General features: G+C 43.3%; 1 long non-coding RNA gene across 1 annotated transcript; it reads left to right on the top strand.

Annotated features, from left to right (window-relative positions):
- The first annotated feature begins 11,550 nt into the window (after positions 1 to 11,550).
- LOC134343477 (uncharacterized) lies at positions 11,551 to 21,259 on the top strand. The gene is made up of 6 exons (XR_010017237.1): positions 11,551 to 11,682; positions 13,088 to 13,182; positions 14,387 to 14,574; positions 16,281 to 16,365; positions 18,350 to 18,467; positions 20,888 to 21,259. It is a non-coding gene; the product is annotated as an uncharacterized LOC134343477 (long non-coding RNA).
- Positions 21,260 to 21,551: the final 292 nt, after the last annotated feature.

The raw sequence follows: 21,551 nt of genomic DNA, 5'->3' as shown, positions 1-21,551 counted from the left end.
CAGCTGTTCTGCAGCACTACTCTTGATCCCGAAAATACCTTGTCAGCCAAAGGTCAGGGAATGATTAATATTGGCAATGCTAAAGGAGAGGAAGTTGGAGAACTGTGGATATCATGGAGGATTATAGAGTTAAAGGATCTATAGAAGATCAGCAAGGCTATGAACAATTTGAAAAGAATGAGAATATGAAAGTCAAGATTTTGTTAAACCTAGAGGAAGCATAGGTCATGACCAATAGCTAGGGAATAGGGATTTGGTGTAATTTAGGACACAGACTCCGATGTTTTGAATGCTGTGGATTTTGGAGGGTAGAAGATTTTAAAATACGTCAAGTTGAAAGTGCAAATGGAGACTTTCAGCAGCAATAGAGTCCGAGATGAAAGAAACAAAAGAAAATTCAGATTGAGGGTGAAGATACATGGAGTTCATTTCGGGCACATGAGACACTGAGGAGTAAGAATTGGAATAGAATCAGTAGCTCGAGAATGGAGTTTGACAATAACTGCTTTGGTCTTTGAAAGGACTTAACAAAACTAATAGAGGCAGGAATGGGTCATTCATTAACATTATGATTAATCATTTAACGCCAGTACTAACCCAATAACTCCCATAATATCCAAACAGAAATTCTTTGTCACCTAGCACTAGATACTGAGCAAGTAATTTGGAGTATTTAATGAAGGGTCAAGAACAGTATTACAGAACTGCTGTGTGTCATATAGACTCAGCACGTTATGAAACATCATTGTTTTTCAATAATATCAGTGCAACAATGCCTATTGACCAGAATAGAAGGTGAGCAGCGAATGATCCTTGGCAGACAGCAGAGAGGATAGAGGTATGAAGGGAGATTGTTTCAAGTAATTCTCCAACAAATGCAATCTTACCCACCTGAACCACTGGTAGGGAGGTATTGAAGGAAGATGCTGTGCTTATTCACAGCATCAGATAAGTAGGAGGAGGGACAGGTACTCACAGAAAGGAAAGATGTAAAGCAGGGAATGAGTTGGCAAATTTCTGCACAGCAAGGTTCTATAAATGGTAATGCAGTACTTATCAGACAGTCTGTAGTCATGATGATTATGTAGGATATTGCATAAGGCAGAAAGAAGAATGCTGTCAAATATTTTATTTGAAATTTTACCACGGGATCCTCAACGTTCACCTCTGCTCAGCTGAAATATAATATTTCTGACACTACTGTATTCCTTCAGTTTTGCGTAGGAGTGATCTTTAATTTTTCCACTCTGCTGAGTTTTATTTCCTCTTCCCTTTTCATTCATGAAGTCACTGTGTAGTGTCCCACAAACTACAGCCAGATGGAAGCCTGGAACCTGAATAGGCTGTTCCATCACTCTGGAAGGTCAAGAAGGAAGGTTATAGTTGTTGTACACAGTTACAACCAGGGCCAATTCAGTCTGATGTCAAAGGAATTGTCAAACAAGGCAGTGTCTAGCATAGAAAGGGATCATATCCCTTTTCCTTTAAGATCACTTGGGAATAAGGTGCTTGCCATTCGAGTCCTTGATCAGAATCAGGTTTATTATCACTGGCATATGTTGTGAAATTTGTTGTTATGCAGCAGTAGTACAATGCAATGCATAATAATCAAAACTATGAAGTTACAGGAAGAAGTGTAATTTTAAAAAATTAAATAAGTAGTGCAAAAAGAGAGAAAAATACTGAGGTAGTGTTCATATTATCTATATTTTTGTGATGTTTTGCTTTGAAATTTATTGTTTCATGGGTAACAACCTCTTCACCTACATCACTGAAACCTCCTTGCCTCACGTACTGTCAGCCACTTGTGTTATGAAGTTATCCCTTGGCCTCTTCCCCTTCCCATTGTCACCTTCTTCAGACAGATTTTCTCAGCAGCTCAGGTGCGGGGAGTGTGAGTGTTGGTGCTAAGGCCCTATGGAAGCTGGGAGAGAGAGTTATAAAAGGAGCGGATTTGGGTAAGGCTGGTCTTTTTTGGCTGGCTGAGGCCTAAACTCAGCTGCAACTAAAGGGAAGGTTGGTTCAAGCCGAGCGGTCATTGCTTGAGTGTGACAGTGATAGAGTGGGAAGGCTTTGGCTTAACAGGCTTCAGCCTGAACAGGTGGAGGCACAGTTAAGAAGAGGTAAGCCTTTTTTTTAGTACAGAGTAGTCAGGGTGGAATTCTCCTCCTGTCAGATGTGAGAATTTACAATACCTGACAGTTCCCCTGATGACTACATCTGCCTGACAGTTTCCCTGCTGACTACATCTGCAGGAAGTTCACCCAACTGACCAGGTCAAGGAGTTGGAGCTGGAGGTGGATTTTCTCAGGTTTGCCCAAAAATTTATCTGTTGTTGTGCAATACCTTTGATCTCTTTGCTGTTTTTTTTTATTGCTTCAACTTTTCTTTTAGACGTTTTGTAAAGCTTCGTTTTGTAGAACCTTTTGAATCCTAGAAGATTGCTGGAATTGTCCTTTGAACTGCTGAGGTGCCAGGACAAACTCTTACATAAGATATGCTACTTCTAAGCTATTTCATAGCCGCATAAGTGCAAACGTATTGGTCATCTTGAACTTTTAAATGCTCCTTTTTTTTTATCTTAACAGACCCTGTACTTGCACATTGTGACTGACATTAAAAAAATCATGAGCCTGTGGCATAATTGAAATGTATCTATCGGAATTACTAATACCTTTACTGTAGCGTGCAGCAGGAACTAGCTAAATCTTGTAGATTGCCTAAAATTTGATGTTTAAAATTTGTTTTTTGAGGCTATTGTGACCATTGATGCATTTTAATTGTTGCAGCGTGTGCTGCATCACAGGTTACTCTTGGATTAACTTCGGGCTAGTTTGATACTTGACTAGAAGACGGCCTTGGAAAACTAGATCCTGTAGGCTTCACCTGCACTGTTAATGGGTAGCAGCAGGTCCAAATTGCCACTGTAGTTTTACCAAAGACTTAGTAATTCTGACCAGTGAATGAGTAAAGCAACAATCTTCATGGTTCTTTAATAATTTTACTTTGAAGAATGACTGGAATCCCTGTTTTATTTTTACTTGAAGATGAAAAATTATTTGATTGACCCAAGTAATGGATCCCAGAAACAGGATAAGTGATTGAATCCTGCAAATATATACATAACATTGTATTTCATTTGTGGGCTTGAGTGAAATGCAAAGGGATAATTTAAGGAGTTCAGGCATAATAGAAAGCAATTGCTTAAGTAGTATTTCCACAACATTTTGTAACCTGCTTGACATCTGAGATCAGGTAGGAAGAGGCGTTTCCAAGCTGGAAGCAATGGGCTTGTATTTGGTATTGCCCACTGGTGGAACCATATCAGTTCCCCAAGCCGAGGTCAAATGCTTCCTGGTTCTCACCTTAATCCAACTTGCAAAACTCTGCCTCTTGGTTTCCCACAGCCACCCAAGAAAAATGATCCATTATAGCAATTGCGAAAAATCTGAGTTGCTTTGTCAACAGCCTCAGTAAAAGTGAACCTGGTTAACTTGTGCCTCTGGCTGCTTGGGTTGTACCCAGCAATAAAATGGCTTCCCAGTGAAGGGGAACAGGACTGAGGAATGGGATTTGGCTCATGCTGGCTTGCCAAGAAAACTGGTGCAGGATATATTTTTGAAGGAAAATCATCAGGACAAGAGATGTACAGAATGGGGCATGGGGTGGTGGGGAGCAAGACAAAAATGAATGGGGTAAAATTGACATGGTCCACAGTTCCAATAAATGCTGGTTAGATTATGAGTGAAGCTACACTTTGATCTGGAGTGGTTTTAATCAAAATCTGATTTTGCACTAATTTTGTTACCAGAATTGGCTAATTGCATTAACATCTTTATTTAGTTTAAGCAGCAAGTATCCAGTTCAGTAATTAAACATGTGTTTTTGCCACACGAGGCAGCAAAGGTCTTCAATTTCATTTATATTTTGCTCTTTCCAGCCTAAATTGCTGGCAGAAGTAAACGGAAGCAGCTCCGTTAACCACGTCAGTATGAACATATGAGCTAACATTTCAACATCACTGGTTTCATAGATCTTTTGCCAATCTAGATATGTTGCAGCCAAAGTGAGAGATGTGCAACTTCATACATTACCAGTGGAGCAAAAGTTGAATTAGTGCAGTGTTATTTATAATTGCAATAAAGATAAATTGCTAGTGTGACCTTTGTAGAGCTTTTCTTTAAACTTGCATTTCCCAAGGATTGTCTAGGAATCTAATTTGGTTCTGAACATTTGCTCAAAACTTCCAGCAAGGAAAATAATTTTTTACGCTTTTATAATACCAGATTACTTCTGGCACTGGCTAGTAGAGTCATGTGCTATTTTCAAGGAGGTACAGTGGGTTACCAAAGCTATCCAGTGGCAACAGAAAAAATGGTGATGAAGGTTAAACAATTATCAGCAGTAGGAACAACTGAGCACGGGCAAGAGCTTTGAGAAGTGAATAATGGGTGCATTTTCAGGAAATGAGGGATCTCGCATTAAAATGACGGGAAGAAGAAGGAGAGGCAGCTGAATAACTGGGGTTGACCATGGTGAGCCTTGGAGTTATGGGTACTGGACAGAGGTTTTCGATGAAGTGTCTGAGGATTATTTTTGTTCTCCGGAATAATCCCAGAGGAGGGACATAGAATTGTAGATGATGGAGTCCTGCTCTATCTGATCATGGATGTCCAGGCCAGTTGTGAGCACATTCATCTGCTTCTTTTAGACTGAAAAGCAAGCCGTTTGCTGTTTATCTGTGCTATGCACTACATGTATTTTTAATAATATTTCGTTAACTTGGAGCTTAAAAAAAATGGAGGGCTATGGTAAGCCTAGGTAGTTCTAAGGTAAGGACATGTTTGGCACAGCTTTGTGGGCCGAAGGGCCTGTATTGTGCTGTAGGTTTTCTATGTTTCTACCTTACTTGTGGTTTTATGTACTCTGTGTAATATGTGTGTGTGTGTGTGTGTGTGTGTTTACATATATCCTTATATGTAATGTGCTGTAAGATTTCACTGCCGAAGAAATGTAATGGCTTCTCTGTAATGTTTCATTGCTAATGTAATGGTTTCTCTGTAGCGGCAATGTTTGGGTTATGACTAGAGATAACGGGGCTTTGGAATGTATGTTAGCCAATGAGAGGGATGTTGTTCTTTCTTGTGGATCTGGAAGCAGGGATTTCGCGGTCTTTTGCCAGGGAGAGATGAGGAGAGAAAACGCGAATGGGGAGAGTTGGTAGAACGCTGGATGGAGTGGACTTGGAGTGAGGGTCCGAGGGTCGGCTACGCTCGGAGGTTGACGGGGAACCAGTGGACTGAACCGCGAGTTCCAATGCTGTACATTAGACTGTTTCATGAGAATGGACCCTTTTCTTTTTTTGGTGCTTTACTAACCATATAGTCAAATTAAGAATTATAAAGATCAATTGTTTAATCGCATATTGTGTACTGTTTGTTATTTCACGATACTGATTTGTAACGGGACACATAGCACAGCATCCACCCAGACAAGATTTCTTAAGTTTGGCTGGGCCGAGGGCTGTCTTCCCCTAGATTAAGCTGCTAGCTGAACCGAAAGTTACAATTGTGGGGGCTCGTCCGGGATTGATTTTGTTGGGAGCTGTGTGATTAGCCTGAGCATCGAGCCAGTAGGGTAGATATTCATACTCCGGATGAATTGTTAATTCACCTGTTAAGTACTGTTAAAGTTGCAATTGTGGGGTGGAGGTTTGATAAAATGGCGGGTGTAGCTCTTGTTTCATTGCAGACCAGCATTGACATAGAGGTAGCTGGGGGGCAGAGATTTCAAAGACAGGGTTCTCTCATTTCTGAGGACTGAGGGGAAGGAGTGGTCAGATTTGGAATGTCTAATTAGTCCACATCACCCAGTGAAAAGTGAGAATTCTGAGTTAGTATCCGCCCCTACCTCTCTGGCGAATCAGTGGGAAAATACGCAGGTTCAAAGTTCCAGCTATGGTGGGCTTCACCTATTCTCTAGAATTACACCCACCCATAAAGGGGAGGAGGAGTATGAGACTTGAGCAGAGCGGACCTCTCAGTTGTTAGATGAGTGGCAGTACTCTGATGATGTAAAGTGACAGAGATTGGTTGAGAGTTCGACTGGGCGGGTCACTGACCTTGTGAGAGCCATCAGGTTGTGGTATCCCATAGCGACAGTTGTCAGGTTGCAGTATCCCGTAGCGACAGCTGTCAGGTTGCAGTATCCCGTAGCGACAGCCGTCAGGTTGCGGTATCCTGTAGCGACAGCTGTCAGGTTGTGATATCCCGTAGCGACAGCTGTCAGGTTGTGATATCCTGTAGCGACAGCTGTCAATTACCTACAAGCATTAGACAATGCTTTTGGCCCAACAGGAAGACCAGCGGAGCTCAGGGGGTGTTTCAGAACATGCGTCAGGAGAGGGGGGAGAAGCTTTCTGCTTTTATTTTTCAGCTAGAGAGGTAGCTAAATTGCTTGTGGCACAGAGGGGTCATTCAGGCGGCTGAGGTGGATCAGTTAAGAATGAACCAGATAGCCAGGGGCGCCCAGTCCCAGGACCTGATTGCTTGGGGTCTCCAACAGTCTTGTAAGATGCCCCCCCCCTCCATCTTTTGTTGAACTGATCAGAGAGGTATGGGAAGAGGAGAACACGGCGGAGGCGTGGGAAGACTCTGTCAGCAGGGTACAGTCCTCGGCAGAAGTCCCCTGCGGTGAAGTGACCACAGGTAGCCTTTCCCGGGGAGCAGTAGAGGAGATTGTGGCAGAGTTGAGAACGGAGATATGTCGGCTGTTATCAGCGGGTGTGACCCCCTCCCCCATATGATGGAGCTGATGAGGAGGACAGATCCCCCAAGGGGATGAACAATGCGGAGGGCTGCTGGCAGCAGGTGTCACCAGAAGGAGATCTGAGTCCCCGGGTACCTAAGCAGAGAGTCGTTGGGAAAACTTAGAGAGGACCCTGTGAGGGAACGGCCTGGTGTCTCCGGGGGAACACGTTCTCAGCAATGTACCAAGGATCCCACAGAAGCACAAGGCCCTATTCCTGAAGGCTTAATGGGACCATGCTCCAGTGTGACGCTACAAATAGAGGGTATTTACGCTAAAGCCATACTCAACACCGGGTCACAGGTCACGTCGTTGTACCATTCATTTTACAACTGGTATCTGAAGCATTTATCATTGACCCCATTCAGGGCTCTGGAGATCTGGGGGCTTAGTGCTAGTGATTATCCATACAACGGTTATTTGTCAGTGAATTTGGAGTTCTTGGAGCCAATGTGGGAGTGTCTGAGATCTTTGATACATTGGTGCTGGTTTGTCCGGACCCTGTTGAGGAGGACGGCATTTCAATTCTGGTGGGGACCAACACCCCTCTTATGAGGAGGCTCATGGGGGCCTGCAAGGAGAAGGCTGGCGAGGGCTTTCTGGGAGCATTGTCTGTGCACCCGGTGTTTCGAGCTGCTTTTGAGGAAGTGCATGGCTGCATTGGGTCAGATACTGAATTTAGATGAGGGGCTGTGTGGTTCATCCAGTCAAAGCCAGTGGTGGTACGGCCCGGGGAAGTAGCGAGAGTGATGGGGACCCCCAAATTTCCCAGAGTGCCTGAGGTGAGGCCCTCTTAGTGGATGCTCCGGAAGACCCCAAGGAGGAGTCAGGACTTCCTGCTGGGGCACTGGTGAGGCCCGAATTGCAGAAGCCCTCGGTTGTACAGGAAAGCAGGATGGCAGTGATTGTCAGGAACACTACGGAGGGACATCACCTTCAGGCAGGGGATGCCCCTGGCACATCTGTTCCCCGTGATGGTAACGTCTAGTGTCCCTGTGAGACATGCCAGGGAGAAACTATTGGAAAAAGGGGGAAAGTTGACCACTGAGTCATTCAACTTTGGGGACTCCCCAGTTCCTGCGGGTTGGAAGAGGAGGTTGGTAGAGAAAATGTTGAAGCTGGAAGGTGTCTATTCCTCTGATGAGTTTGATGTGGGTTGTTCCAAGAGGACTCGTCACACCATCCGGGTGACTGAGGACACTCCATTTAGAGAGAGGTCACGACAACTGGCCCCTGCAGAGGTGAAGGACGTTCGGCAACATTTGTGTAAGTTGTAGGAAGTTGGGATCATCACCAAGTCCCAAAGCCCCTATGTGTCCCCAATAGTAGTGGCCCAGAAGAAGAACGGGAAGGTATGTATGTGTGTGGACTCTGAACAGGCACACCGTCCCTGACCAGTATACTGTCCCGAGGATTGAAGACGTGCTGGCCTGCCTGAGTGGTGCGAAGTGGTTCCGTGTGCTGGACTTGAGGAGTGGATATTACCAGATCCCCAGGAGTGAGGCTGACAAAGAGAAAACGGCATTTTTATGTCCCCTGGGAATTTTCCAGTTCGAAAGGATGCCCCAGGGCATATCGAGAGCCCCCCTGCAACCTTCCAGTGGGTCATGGAGAAGACACTGGGGGATATGAACTTGCTTGAGGTATTGGTGTATTTGGATGTCTTCATAGTGTTTGGATCCTCCTTGGAAGAATATGAAGCGAGGCTCCTGAAGATTGCTGGGCCGCCTGGAAGCTGAAGAGTTAAAACTTTCCCTGGACAAGTGCCAGTTCTGCCAAATGTCTGTTGGCTATGTTGGGCACGTAGTCTCATGAAATGGAGTAGCTACAGATCCGGCTAAGATAGAAGCGGTAACCACTTGGCCAAGACCCCAGACTATGAGTGCTCTGTGCTTGTCCCTTGGGTTCTGTGGTTACTATTGGAGGTTCGTGAAAGGCTACATGGAAGTGAGTCACCCATTGAATCAGCTTCTGTGTGGTTACCCTCCCTTGGGGAAGAAAGGGAGGGGGAGAAAAGGACAGGAGAGTGGAAAGTACCTTAGCCTGTCAGAGCTTTTTGGACCGAGATGGGATGCAAAATGTGAGGAAGCCTTTCAGTTGCTGAATGAGCTGCTGACCCAGGTGCTGGTGCTGGCTTTTGCACACTCCCGATTGCCATATGTACTGCACACAGATGCCAGCTGAGAGGGTTTAGGGGGCGTCCTGTATCAGGATTGTGACCCGTTGCATTTGTCAGCCGGAGTGTGTCGCCCTCCGAGTAAAACTATCCCACACACCAGTTGGAATTTCTGGCGTTGAAATAAGCGATGATGGATAAGCTGAGTGACTACCTCTACAGGGCCAAGTTTGAGGTGAGGGAGCACAACAGCCCCCTAAATTATATCCTGACCTCGGTGAAACTGGATGCTACAGGTCATCAGTGGATGGCGATGTTGTCTGCCTATGATTTCAACCTGAAGTATCAGCCGGGAAGCAGGAACATTGATGTTGATGCTTTGTCCGGACGGGTGCACGAGAGACTGGAGAGGGACAAGGAGTAGAAGAGCGTTCCTGCCCTGGAGGTGAAGGCCCTGTGTCAGTTTGCCATCACTGTGAAGGCAGAGGGAAAGGAGGGGCAGGATTGAGTGGCGAATAAATTGGGAGTTTCTGATGACGTTATTCCACAAGTTTACTGTAACCTGACTGCTCTGAAGACAAATCAGCTGCCGGAATTGAGTTCTGGGGAAGTAGCAGCAGCTCAGCGAGAAGGCCCAGGCATCGATATCATTTGGTCAGCGGTCAGAAAGGGAGACATGGGTCAGGCAGAGATGATGAAACAGCAGTGCCTCCATTACTGAGAGAATGGCCTTTGTTGGAGTTGCAGAACCAGATCCTATACTGGGTCACTTCATGACGATTCTGGATATTTAGGGGTTGAAAAGACCTATGGATTGCTCAGAGACTGGTTTACTGGCTCTGAATGAAGTTGGAGGTTGAAGAATACTGCAAGTCGTGCTTTCAATGCGTACGGTGGAAGACGCTGCCTACGCGGGCAGCTCCCTTGTCCCACTTGCAGAGTGCGGGGCCCCTGGACCTGGAGTGTATGGATTTCCTGTCAATAGAACCCAATGCCAGCAAATTGGCGAAAGTCTTAGTCATCAGGAACCAGCACACCAGATATACTCAGGCTTTTCCAGAGGGCGTCTACGGTGGCCAAAGTGTTATGGGAGAAGTATTTCACCTGTTATGGCCTTCCCAGGCAGGTACATAGTGGTCAGGGATGGGATTTCGAGAGCAGACTCATCCATGAGTTACTGAGCATGCTTGGAGTTGAGAAGTCGTTGACCACGCCCTATCATCCGCAGGGTAATCCCCAGCCCGAGAGGTTTAATCGGACCTTGCTAGAAATGCTCAGGACCCTGGAGATCAGCAAGGAGAACAGGTGGAGTCAACATATTGGACATTTGGTCCACTGTTACAACTGTACCCGAAATGAAGCTACCGGGTACTTGCCATATTATCTGATGTTTGGGCACGAGGTGAAGTTGCCCATTGACCTTTGTTTTGGGACTGACAAGGGCGACTTACCACTGAAGATTTATCTGAAGTATGTGTCTGACATGAGGAGAGAGCTGAAGAGGGCTTATAAATTAGCTGGGGTCATGGCTGCCAAGCAGAATCAAGGAAATAAGAGGACGTAGGATCAAAAGGTGAGATTCCCCCAACTTCTGCTGGGAGACCGAGTCCTCATAAGGGACTTGGGGCTACCTGGAAAGCATAAGTTAGCTGACCACTGGGAGGATACGCCCTATGTAATGGAGAGTCAGGTGCCAAAGCTACCAGTTTTCTGGGTGAAACCAGCGGAGGGGAATGGGCCTGTCAAGATTCTCCATCAGAACCACCTGCTGCCCCTGGGACAAGAGGTGCAGGTAGACCCAGAGCCCGACCTGGAGCCTACACCTAGTAAGAGGACTCTGTGGAAACGCGGGGCGACTGCAGGGCCCACAGCAGGAGAGGTTAGGCCAGGGCCGGCCCCCACTCATGAGAAGGATACTGATTCGGAGGATGAGGACCTGGATGTGTGGTATATGCTGCCTTTCGCTAACTCCCCATTGACTGAGGAAGAGATTTCCTGCTCTTCTCCCGCTGAGTCAGGTGAAGTGCGGGGGTGGAGGGGTGACTATCTGTGGTCAGCCTGGGTTGCGGTGGGTCCCTGCAAGAAATGAGATGGGGTTTGGCCACGAGACCGAGGGGTCCGAGTTGCAGGTGGGCACGAGTGATAGGTCAGGGGAGGCCTTGCCAGGTAGACCAGAAGTACCCCTAGTAGTGTCTGAACTGAAGAGTTAGGTGAGGGGGTACGGAGGTCTCAGAGAATTAGGAGATCACCGGATAGGCTGGCCTATATAGCACCAAGGGAGCAGAACGTGATCCCTACTGTGTTGGGGAGCTTTGTCACTGCCTTTTGCAGCTGGATTGTACTTTGTGCTTTGCAGGAAGGGTTGGTGAATTATCTCAACGTCATGAGGACATGACTAAATTTGGTGGAGGAGAGTGTAACGCACTGTAAGGTTTCACTGCTAATGTAATGGCTTCTCTGTAATGTTTCACTGTTAATGTAATGGTTTCTCTGTAGCAGCAATGTTTGGGTTATGACTAGAGATAACAGGGCCTTGGAATGTATGTTAGCCAATGAGAGGGATGTTGTTCTTTCTTGTGGATCTGGAAGCAAGGATTTTGCAGTCTTTTGCCGGGAGAGATGAGGAGAGAAAATGTGAATGGAGAGATTTGGTAGACCGCCAGACGGAGTGGACTTGGAGCGAGGGTCCGAGGATCGGCTACGCTCGGAGGAGGTCGGCGGGGAACCAGTGGTCTGAACTGTGAGCTCCAACGTTGCACGTAAGACTGTTTCATGAAAATGGGCCCTTTTCTTTTTTGTTTCTTTATTAACCATATAGTCAAATTAAGCATTATAAAGCTCAATTGCTTAATCGCATATTGTTTACTGTTTGTTATTTCGTGGTACTGATTTGTAACAGAGCAGCATCCACCCAAACAAGATTTCTTAAGTTTGGCCGGGCTGAGGGCTGTCTTCCGCTAGATTAAGCCGCTAGCTGAACCAAGATATATATAATACCTTTGCACAGTACTGTAGTAATTTCATGTTTTGCACTGTACTGCAAAAAAAGCAAATTTCATGACATAAGTGAGTGATGATAAATCTGATTCTGATATGGGTCTCTATTGTGGACTGGGAGTGGGAAGGGGGCAGGGAGAGGGGAATCATGGTTGGGGAAATGGGAAGGGACAGGGGAGGGAGCAGGAAGCATCAGAGAGACATTCTGTAATGATCAATAAACCAATTGTTTGGAATCAAATGACCTTGCCTGGTGCCTCAGCATCAGGTGTGTCTGCACCTGCGCCAACCTCCGCCACTGGCACTCCTCTGCCACCAGTCCCACACACCTCCCATGGCGCTCCACCATCACCATTCCCAACATCCTTTGCTTCCGCCAAATTTACAAACCCGCTCTCTGCTCCATGTTGACATAGTACTGTGTAAAAATCTTAACACACCCTAGCTATATTTATGTGCCTGTGACTTTTGCAGAGTACTGTATATATGTACAGTCAGATGATAATAAACTTGAACTTGAATGAGGTGAAGAAGTGACACACTGCAAGTTTAGATATCTGTGATTTCAGAATACATTTTTTACACAGCCATTATCTGGGGAGGAGTGACCTCTTGTGGAATGTAAAACAATGGGACTATGATTTCCGTGTAGCAGTGCACATGTGAAGCAAACTGTGGTTTGTGAGGAATGAAAGAGCAGCAAATTATGTTGAAAGATGAAGATAATACTCTGAGGAGTAAAGCTTGTATGCTCTTTACGAGAACCAACCAATCTTGTGTGATGGGGAGAGGATTGATGGGAGTAGATGGTTATGACTAAATGACAATGAGTTGGAGAGGAGTGGAGATCATGGAGTCTGTGTCTGTTTCCTCATGTGGTCAAGCTTCCTGATTTTTCCCATAATAAATATCATTTTTACTTGGACCAGGTGTTGTATTATGATTTCTGGTCAATGTTATCTTTCAATGCCATAAATGTTCATCTCCATTCTTAACACCCCCAAGAAAAACCAAACCCTTCCAATTGATCAGCTGTGCCGTGCATTGTTAAATAAAGAGGATGCTTTATTTTAGCCATTTTACTTCATTGCTGGAACTTTCTTTACAATTGATGTGTTGCCAGTGGTAGCCCTGTCAATTAAGATGTGAAACATCTGCTAATTCCAGATGGATGGGAGAGTACGAGTATCGATGAGGATGAAGATGATGAAGATTGGATTGATGTTCATCATTCTTCAGATGAAGAACAGCAGAAAGAGTTGGTAAGTCTGAAGCTTTCCCCATTAACATATTTGGTATTTGGAATCAACGATGTGGCATGGGAGCATTTTTAAATTTAATGTTTATTAATAGCAGAGACTACTATTACCCTTCCCCATGTACCCTTGGGGATATGGTGCTGTTCCTTGGTCTTGATGGAACCTTTGCTGTCTGAAGAGCAGAGATGCTGCCACAGCAGCCAGTTTTTCTTTCGAACCAGTATCTTGCTGGGTCATGCCTGCAGGGAGCTAACAGTGGACACACTGGTGTGGACGTGGAGTCACAGAAAGTCCAGACTAGAGGAAGACAAAAGATTTCCCCCTGGAACCAGTAATTAGTGAGCCAGCAATGACTGGCATTTTTTCTTTGAAGAGGTATTGTGATTCTTGTGAAGGTTTGGCATTGTAACCAAGCAATGCCCACATCTGGTGAATTCCCAAGTTTATATTTGGGTTGGAGTTTCCACATGAAATCACTGTAATAACAAGGTAGTCTGTCAGCATCTGCCCACCACCACACTCCCTTGCCCCAAAATGTTCTCTAAACACGCTCTGCTGTGCAAATTTTTTTTACATTTCTATTTCCCTCTTCTCCCAACTCGTGAGTTATTCATATGTTTTCAGCGGTTTCTGGTGATGTATATCGATCAGGTTTAAAATGTGCCTGTAATATTATGTTGAATATATAATGGGACATCCAGTCTGTTCCAGTGAGATCGTGAGAATGACCTTTTTTGGGTCACTGACAAAATAATAAAGGCAGAAATGCCAGAGGTAAGAAAAAGTTTCCTTATGCAAAAAAAACACACAAAATTATGTGGAAACACATTCAGAGAATTAATATGAGCAAAGGAACAGACTGTAAATCTCCAGAAATATCAAAGGTAAAGCCAAGTCCAATGCCTCAGGGACTTGTGGTTGCCAAGGGAAAATCTGCTGTACAACTTCTCCCACAGCAATGTGAGTGATTGTTCACTGCCTGCTTATGTGGCTCAAACCTTGAACAAAATTTAAAAGAATGTGCAGAGACCGCGGGAATGGTGAATTATAATGGAGTGACTCAGTAGTTAAAACCATTATTGGTTGCTCACTTCTGAGAGGAAAGAAAGTAGGTTTCATTTGAGTTGTTTTCTCATTGGTTAAGTAAAGTTCTGGTTAGATGATATTTACTAGGAAATGAATTCCTTGATGGGTTGTGTTTCAAAAGGTGGAGAAGGTGAAGACCATGCCCACAGAAGCACGCAAAGCAAAAGCAGCACTTGTCAGTGCTAGTCGCCTCCTCACACAGGAAGACTTCAAGAAAATCCGACTGGCCCAGATAGCTAAAGAGGTTGACCCTGCCCCTGGCAAAAGTCAGAAGAGGAAGATTGAGGACAGCAGTGATGACGAAAGCAAGTATGTACATTTTAAATTCATAATAATTAGTATGAAAAATCTCTACACTCAGTGCTTAAGTTTCTTGGTGTAAACAACATTAGGAAAAGCTCCCTGTTCAGATAAGGCTAAAGCTTGTTTCTTATAATTTCAGTTGCACCTTAAACTCTGCTACAGAATAACTGTAAGAACATAAATGAAGCAGGGTAGAACATGGCTTCGTGACTACTGACCTAATCGAATGGTAGAAGTCTGTTTCTCTGCTACAAGACTGTTTTCCTCTCTGATCTTCATTACCCCGTACCCCTGTTATCCAAAAATATGCTGATCTTAGCCTTTGAATATAATCAGTGCCAGACAGCTCTCTGGGATTAAGAGTTCTCACGATTTATAAACTACACCTGAAGAACTTTGTCCTCATTTCAGACCTGTCCTGAGGTCGTTTCTCTAGCTGGTGGAGATAATCCTGTCACCCATCACCCTCTACAGAATTATCCATGTCACAGTCGGATCACTTCTCCCTTCTTAACTAACATTTACACATTCCTCATTTTAAAAAAGTGCATTCTTTTCCTCTAATTCCTCATAACCCGCCATTTCCCCACCGTGAAAATTCCCTTCCCTTCCGGCAAAATAAACAAAACAGCAGATGCTGGAATCTGAAATAAAACTGATGCTGAAAAATCTTCCAGCTGTGTCTGTTTTTGTTTTTAATCTCTTTATCTGCTCACAACCCCCTTTCCCTATCACCAGCAGACCTGCATTTTTATATCCTGTTTTTTCATTTGAAATTGTAGGTGCTAGTTGAGTAGCTGAGGGTAAAACTGACGCCTGTGGCATCCCAGTAACAAAATCCAGATAGACCCGTCTCCTTTTTCACCTTCCATCCTTCCCCAGCCCTGTGATGGTAAACCCTGGTGCCAGGAGGCACAGTCCTTTGTGACCTCTTGGACTGTGGAGACCATGTAATCAGCTTCCCGTGTGTCCCCTGCAGCTGATATGCAACTTTATTCTTTCTCCATGCCTCATTGATCTCCTGGACCTGGTAAATGATCAGATTGCTCATATTGCATCCTAGTACATAATGTGTGTTGGGCAAGGTCAAAAGGTAGGCTTCTGCATTATCACATCTTGGGGCTTTTGACCTATCTGAACTATAGACAGGTCCTTTTATCTGTGATCTACCCAAATCCACGATGCTGCTTCAATGGAAGGCTGTGACTGCCTAGACCAAGCTGCACCACTAACTCCTCATCTTTTCCCAACTGAGGTGCCAGTGCAACAACTTTACTGAAAGTGCCTCCACTTTAAAGAACTTTGAGCTCCAAGGTCCGACTTGTTCATCTCTACCAATTTATACCATTCACAGCCACAATGTATACAAGCCCTACCATATGTTGTTTTAAATTTCAGTTGAACAGGAAGATAACACTGCTACAATGGTGAGCATGTGTATCCTAATGGTTTATTGTTTAGTACTTACTTTGCCTGTAAGCAAAGGAGATGTGTGTGCTCTGTAAGATATTTAATAAATGCATCTTCTTTTTTGTTGCAACATTAAATCAAAGTGAACCAGAAGTGCATTCATCGAACTTGTTTCTAATTTTGACAATCTGGTGGTGAGTCAGTTATGTGTGGTCTGTTCTGCTACCAGCATCAATCACAACAGTATCCATCTCCAAGCCTTTGGTTTTTAATATGCAATTGTAAAATTGTTTAATTTTCAGAGGAGAGCTGCTTTCACTGCGAGATATAGAACGGCTGCATAAAAAGCCTAAATCAGATAAAGAAACTCGACTAGCAACAGCTATGGTAAGTATTGCTGAATATTCTTAATCATAGCTTCATTCTATTTGGTATTTTGAGGTCTTGCAAAGAGCTTCCTGCTACACGAATCACATTCTTGTTTACTTTCTGGGCTGTTTCCGATATTTATACTTCTGCTCAGTGTACCCATTGTGCCCAAAACACTCTCAGTAAAATTTAGCTATTTTTTTTATAAGTCTACATAAAACTGATCTTTAATTACTTATCTGTATTCTTTTAAGACACAAGTTTTTGACAGTTCTGTTTCCTTAAGTAGTTGCATCGAAAAACAATTGTGCAGAACAGCTTTGCAGTCATGAAAATGGTGGATTAAGAAAAGTGTAGTTGCGTCAAACAAAAATTATACTGTAACCAATCCTTTGTAATGATTTTTTCTGGCTTGATGTGGAGAATATGAAAAGCTGTTTGGTCAGAATCTCAAGTTGGGAGAAGCTGAAGGCTACAGATTTCATGGTTCATGGCTATGAAGTGACGGATGATGTTGGCCTAGAAAAGCAACTACCCACTACGGTTCAGGAGGCTGTGGGATTCAAGCTTTCTCAATTCCGATTTCGGTTTGAATTTGCCATTTTCTACAAGGGATCTCTAGCATCCAGCTAAAAGCCAGGCAACAGGCAGGCTGCTCAGTCGATCAAATTCAAAAATATCTCTGGTAGAAATACAAAAAGTAAAAATAAGCAAATTTAAATTGTACTTATTTACGAAAATAATTCAGCTACGCACATGAGATTAGGACACTAAAAATGTTACTTTTACTTAAGTCTGGAATATAAGTATGTCTTTTTTGAAGATTGATGCCAAGCACTTACAAATTAGTTTTCCTTTCAGGGAGACTATTAACCAATAGTTAGGCCTTATTGCAACACTACACTACAACACATTTAATCCTGATGGAAATCCAATCACAAACAAGAGAAAATATGCAGATGCTGGAAATCCAAGCAACACACACAAAATTCTGGAGGAACTCAGCAGGCCAGGCAGCATCTATGGAAAAGAATACAGTCGATGTTTTGGACCGAGACCATCCAAGAGTCCTACAAACAAAAATAACCCGGAACATTAGTTCATGGCAATCAGTGATTAGTGTTTTGAATGCTTTTGAACTAAGTATACTATGGAGTATAGTAAAGTATACTAATTTTAAGTGGAGCTGGTTCAATCTGATCTTTTTTGGCGCAAGTAAACCATCCATCTAAAGAGATGACCACATGTTGAATTATCGAGATTCTGTTGTTTAACTTTTGTCACTTTTGTGATTCTTGATTACACTTCATTGTGACAACATCTCAGTTTTATACCCTTTTATATAACCTTTGCCCTTTCTCTTTCTAATTTATTCTGTGCTCTCCTGATCAATTTCGATTACAGTTTAATTGGTGATGAAAGCTCACTGGTACTTTTTAAAGTAAATTGGGCTTCCTCGTGTTAAAGTACACTTGCAGGTTTTGCTTCAACATTGGTTTGCAATTTTTTATTTAAATTTTGAGCAATCCTTGTGCTTTGAAAAAGAAAACTTCCATTTTAAAAAATGACTGCTAATTTATGCTTGTTATGCTTTGGTCAGCAATTATTACAATCTGTCACTGCCTATCTTCATCATAATTCTTTCTAATCTGTATCAAGTTGCCCATTTCCAGGAATGTAGAAGTTTCAGCACAGTTGGAGGCTTTTCACTGCTGTTTCAGTCCAGTTTAAAAGGCCTAAAACTTTAATACCACCCTCATCCCCCATCATCTCCGACGCAACCCATCTTGCCATTAGAAGAAGGCAGATGGCCAATTTGTTTCTCTGCTTCCTCAGCTGCTTTATTTAACCACAGCAAATGCAAATGTCCATCTTGGTGAATAATTGATTTAAACAGTTATGAAAATATTCATTGTTTTGGACAGTGTGGCTCCAGTAATGTTCTAATTTGTCTTTAATGAGAAGACCTTGGGGTTTTGCTTTATAAATATTATACATTCAGTTTTACAGCTTACTGACAACGGACAGAACACTCTAACAGCAGTCAATGGCAACGATCTCTATTTCTCCTTGGCCTTTTCTCCTTGGAGCAACGGAGGATGAGAGGTGACCTGATAAAGGTATATAAGATGATGAGAGGCATTGATCGAGTGGATAGCCAGAGGCTTTTTCCCAGGACTGAAATGGCCAATACGAGGGGGCATATTTTTAAGTTGCTTAGAACAGGGGTCCCCAACCTTTTTTGCACTGCGGACCAGTTTAATATTGACAATATTCTTGCAGACCGACCGACCGGGGGTTGGGGGGGGGGTTGGTAGGTTGCCAACGGACAAGAGTAGAAGTCAAATACATTGTTTACCCAAAATAGACTACAATGACCATGAAGCCTTGTGCGGGCACCAGTGCGCATGTGTGACCTGCGCATGCGTGTTCCTGCCAATATTTTTCCCTGCAAATCGTTTTTGGCGATTCTGTTCAGGGGGTGGGGGTGATGTTAATCACGACCGGAATATAGGTGATAAGTGGCTAATACACTCAATTTTGTTTCTAAAAGGCTTTATCTAACGAATTTAATATTAAACACACAGCACATATTTTCCTCACATGAATATAGTGATGAGTCAATTATCAGGGGAGGACAGGGGAGCTTGAAGTAAGTGTTGAACGAACTTCCAGTAGAAGTGGTAGAGGCAGGTTCGATATTATCATTTAAAGAAAAATTGGATAGGTATATGGACAGTAAGCATTCAGCACGGACTAGAAGGGCAGAGATGGCCTGTTTCCGTGCTTTAGTTGTTATATGGTTATATAAATAAGTCAATAGCATCATTCCATTTTAAGTAACGTTTGGCTATTAAACACACAGCACATATTTTCCCCGTATGAACATATAAAATCATTGCAGCACACCAATATCGCTGAATCAGTGGGAGCTCTGGGCTTGTTTTCCTGCAACAAGACAGTCCCATTGAGGGGTGATTGGAGACATCGATATTTGAAGGGGGTTCCTGATGTTCAGTCTATTCCGCAAGTTAGTTTTCGTTGCATTCATTGCAGAAAACTCCGCTTCGCAGAAAAACGTTGGAAATGAAAGCAACATTTTCAGTGCTTTCGTGGCTATCTCAGGATATTTAGCCTTGACTTTGATCCAGAATACCGGCAGAGATGTTATGTCAAACATACTTTTCTACCCGCCAACATTTGCAAGCTCGAGGAGTTGATCTCCTTCCCGCGCTGACATGGATGACATGTGGGTAATGACCTCACATGCGTTCAAGCTCAACAGTGAGTGTGACAGGGAATGAGGAAAGGTGTAGCTGACTCATATTGCCAAATCATATCGTTTCCTTGCGGCCCGGTAGCACATGCTTTGCAGCCTGGTACCAGTCCGCGGCCCGGTGGTTGGGGACCACTGGCTTAGAAATAGGTACCGAGGGGATGTCAGGGGTAAGTTTTTCACACAGAGAGTGAATGCACACAGGGAATGCACTGCTAGTGGCAGTGGTGGAAGCGGATACAATAGTATCTTTTAAGAGCCTCTTAGATTCGGTACATGGAGCTTAGAAAGATAGAGGGCTATGCAGTAGGGAAATTCTAGGCAGTTTCTAGAGGAGGTTACATGGTCGGTACAACATTGTGGGCCGAAGGGCCTGTAATGTGCTGTAGATATTCTATGTTTCTACGTAACACACTGTGGGGTTAGGGGGAGTAGGGTGAAAACGTGGGCCATATCCCAAGTGAACAAATTGCAAGCACATACTTGCTGTGTGAAAAGGTTATACAACTTGTCCAAGAAGAATTTATCACCAGCTCAATTTTAGTCAGCAGCTGGAACTTGAAAACTAATCCATTAGCATCTTGTACAATTGTATTGCAAGGTGATTATCAGCCATTAACGACATGGATAATTTTGTGGAATTGTTGGGATCTATCATTACATTTCTTATCAAAATGTGATATTATCAATATTGTAGAGCACCTGAAAATCCAAGGGAAGGATATACAGCTTACATCCAACTCTTGTGAAATCAAGACTGTGTGTGTCATGAGGAGATGATGGAAATCTCTTTGCAATCTATGATGTGATTTGATAGAAAAGGCATACTATTTGGCTGGAAAATCAGAGCTTTGTATGTTTCTGCATTAATAATTGTGAAATAATGCATTTCCAGTTTTATATGAATGTAAGAAAAATGCTTTTCCTAGGACAGCAACCTCCAGTTGGTGTTATTTTTACCATCAAATTATTTGTTTTATTTATTTATTGAGTTGCATTATTGAGAATAGGCCCTTCTGGCCCTTCAAACCACGTTACCCAGCAACCTCCGATTTAATCCTAGCCTAATCACGGGACAATTTACAATGACCAATTAACATGTCAACCGGTTTGTCTTTGGACTGTGGCAGAAACCTAGCACACAAAGGAAATTAGTGACGTAATTAAACTTTTCAGAATCATTGCTAACGACAAGGTACAAAAAAGTGCATTCATAAATGTAATTTTAGATTTTAAAATGTAAAATCTTCTTATTACATTCAGAAACTATGAAGATCCATTGCTACTGCAGACTCACCTTCTGTTTCTTTCGACGGTTTGCTTTGCGGGATGCTCTCTTGAAGAGAAAGAAACAGTTGAAATAAGGAAGTAATAACAAAACACAATAGAAACCAAATATTGCAACCAAGAAGATATGTGACTCCTGCATTACAGAGCGTTTGCATTCTCAGGAAGTGGCCCGAAGTCTGAAGCTGCATATGCATATGCGTCAAGAAACAGGAGTTGGGAAAAATTATTTATATATATTTTTCACAAATTCTGTAAGAGTTCTTTGAATTCTGTATAAATGAATTTTTGTTACTCAAGTGGCTGTAATGTGGGGATTGTTTATATTATTGTTAATAGTTTATACAGTAATTAATCTACAAATAAAAAGGCCAAATCACTACTCAGTGTACTCATTTTCTGTACCACCATTTCCATGAAATTGCTTATCCTCCTCACGTTGATCATTAAACCAATGAAGTTCTGCAACATCTATGGAAACAGGACCTTGCTCAGGGTTACAACAAGATTCCATTTCTGAAAGATGTTTGTAACAGTGAGAAACTATAATGCCTTAGCTTTACTAAATACAATATCTGAACACTCTGGGTCACTTCCCAGTCACAGCCCTGAGAAACGGCCTCTGTCTTACACTTCCCCA

The sequence above is a fragment of the Mobula hypostoma genome, chromosome 3 (assembly GCF_963921235.1).
Source record: "Mobula hypostoma chromosome 3, sMobHyp1.1, whole genome shotgun sequence".
Taxonomy (NCBI): Eukaryota; Metazoa; Chordata; class Chondrichthyes; order Myliobatiformes; family Myliobatidae; genus Mobula; species Mobula hypostoma.
This window is presented reverse-complemented; position numbering and strand designations above follow the sequence as displayed.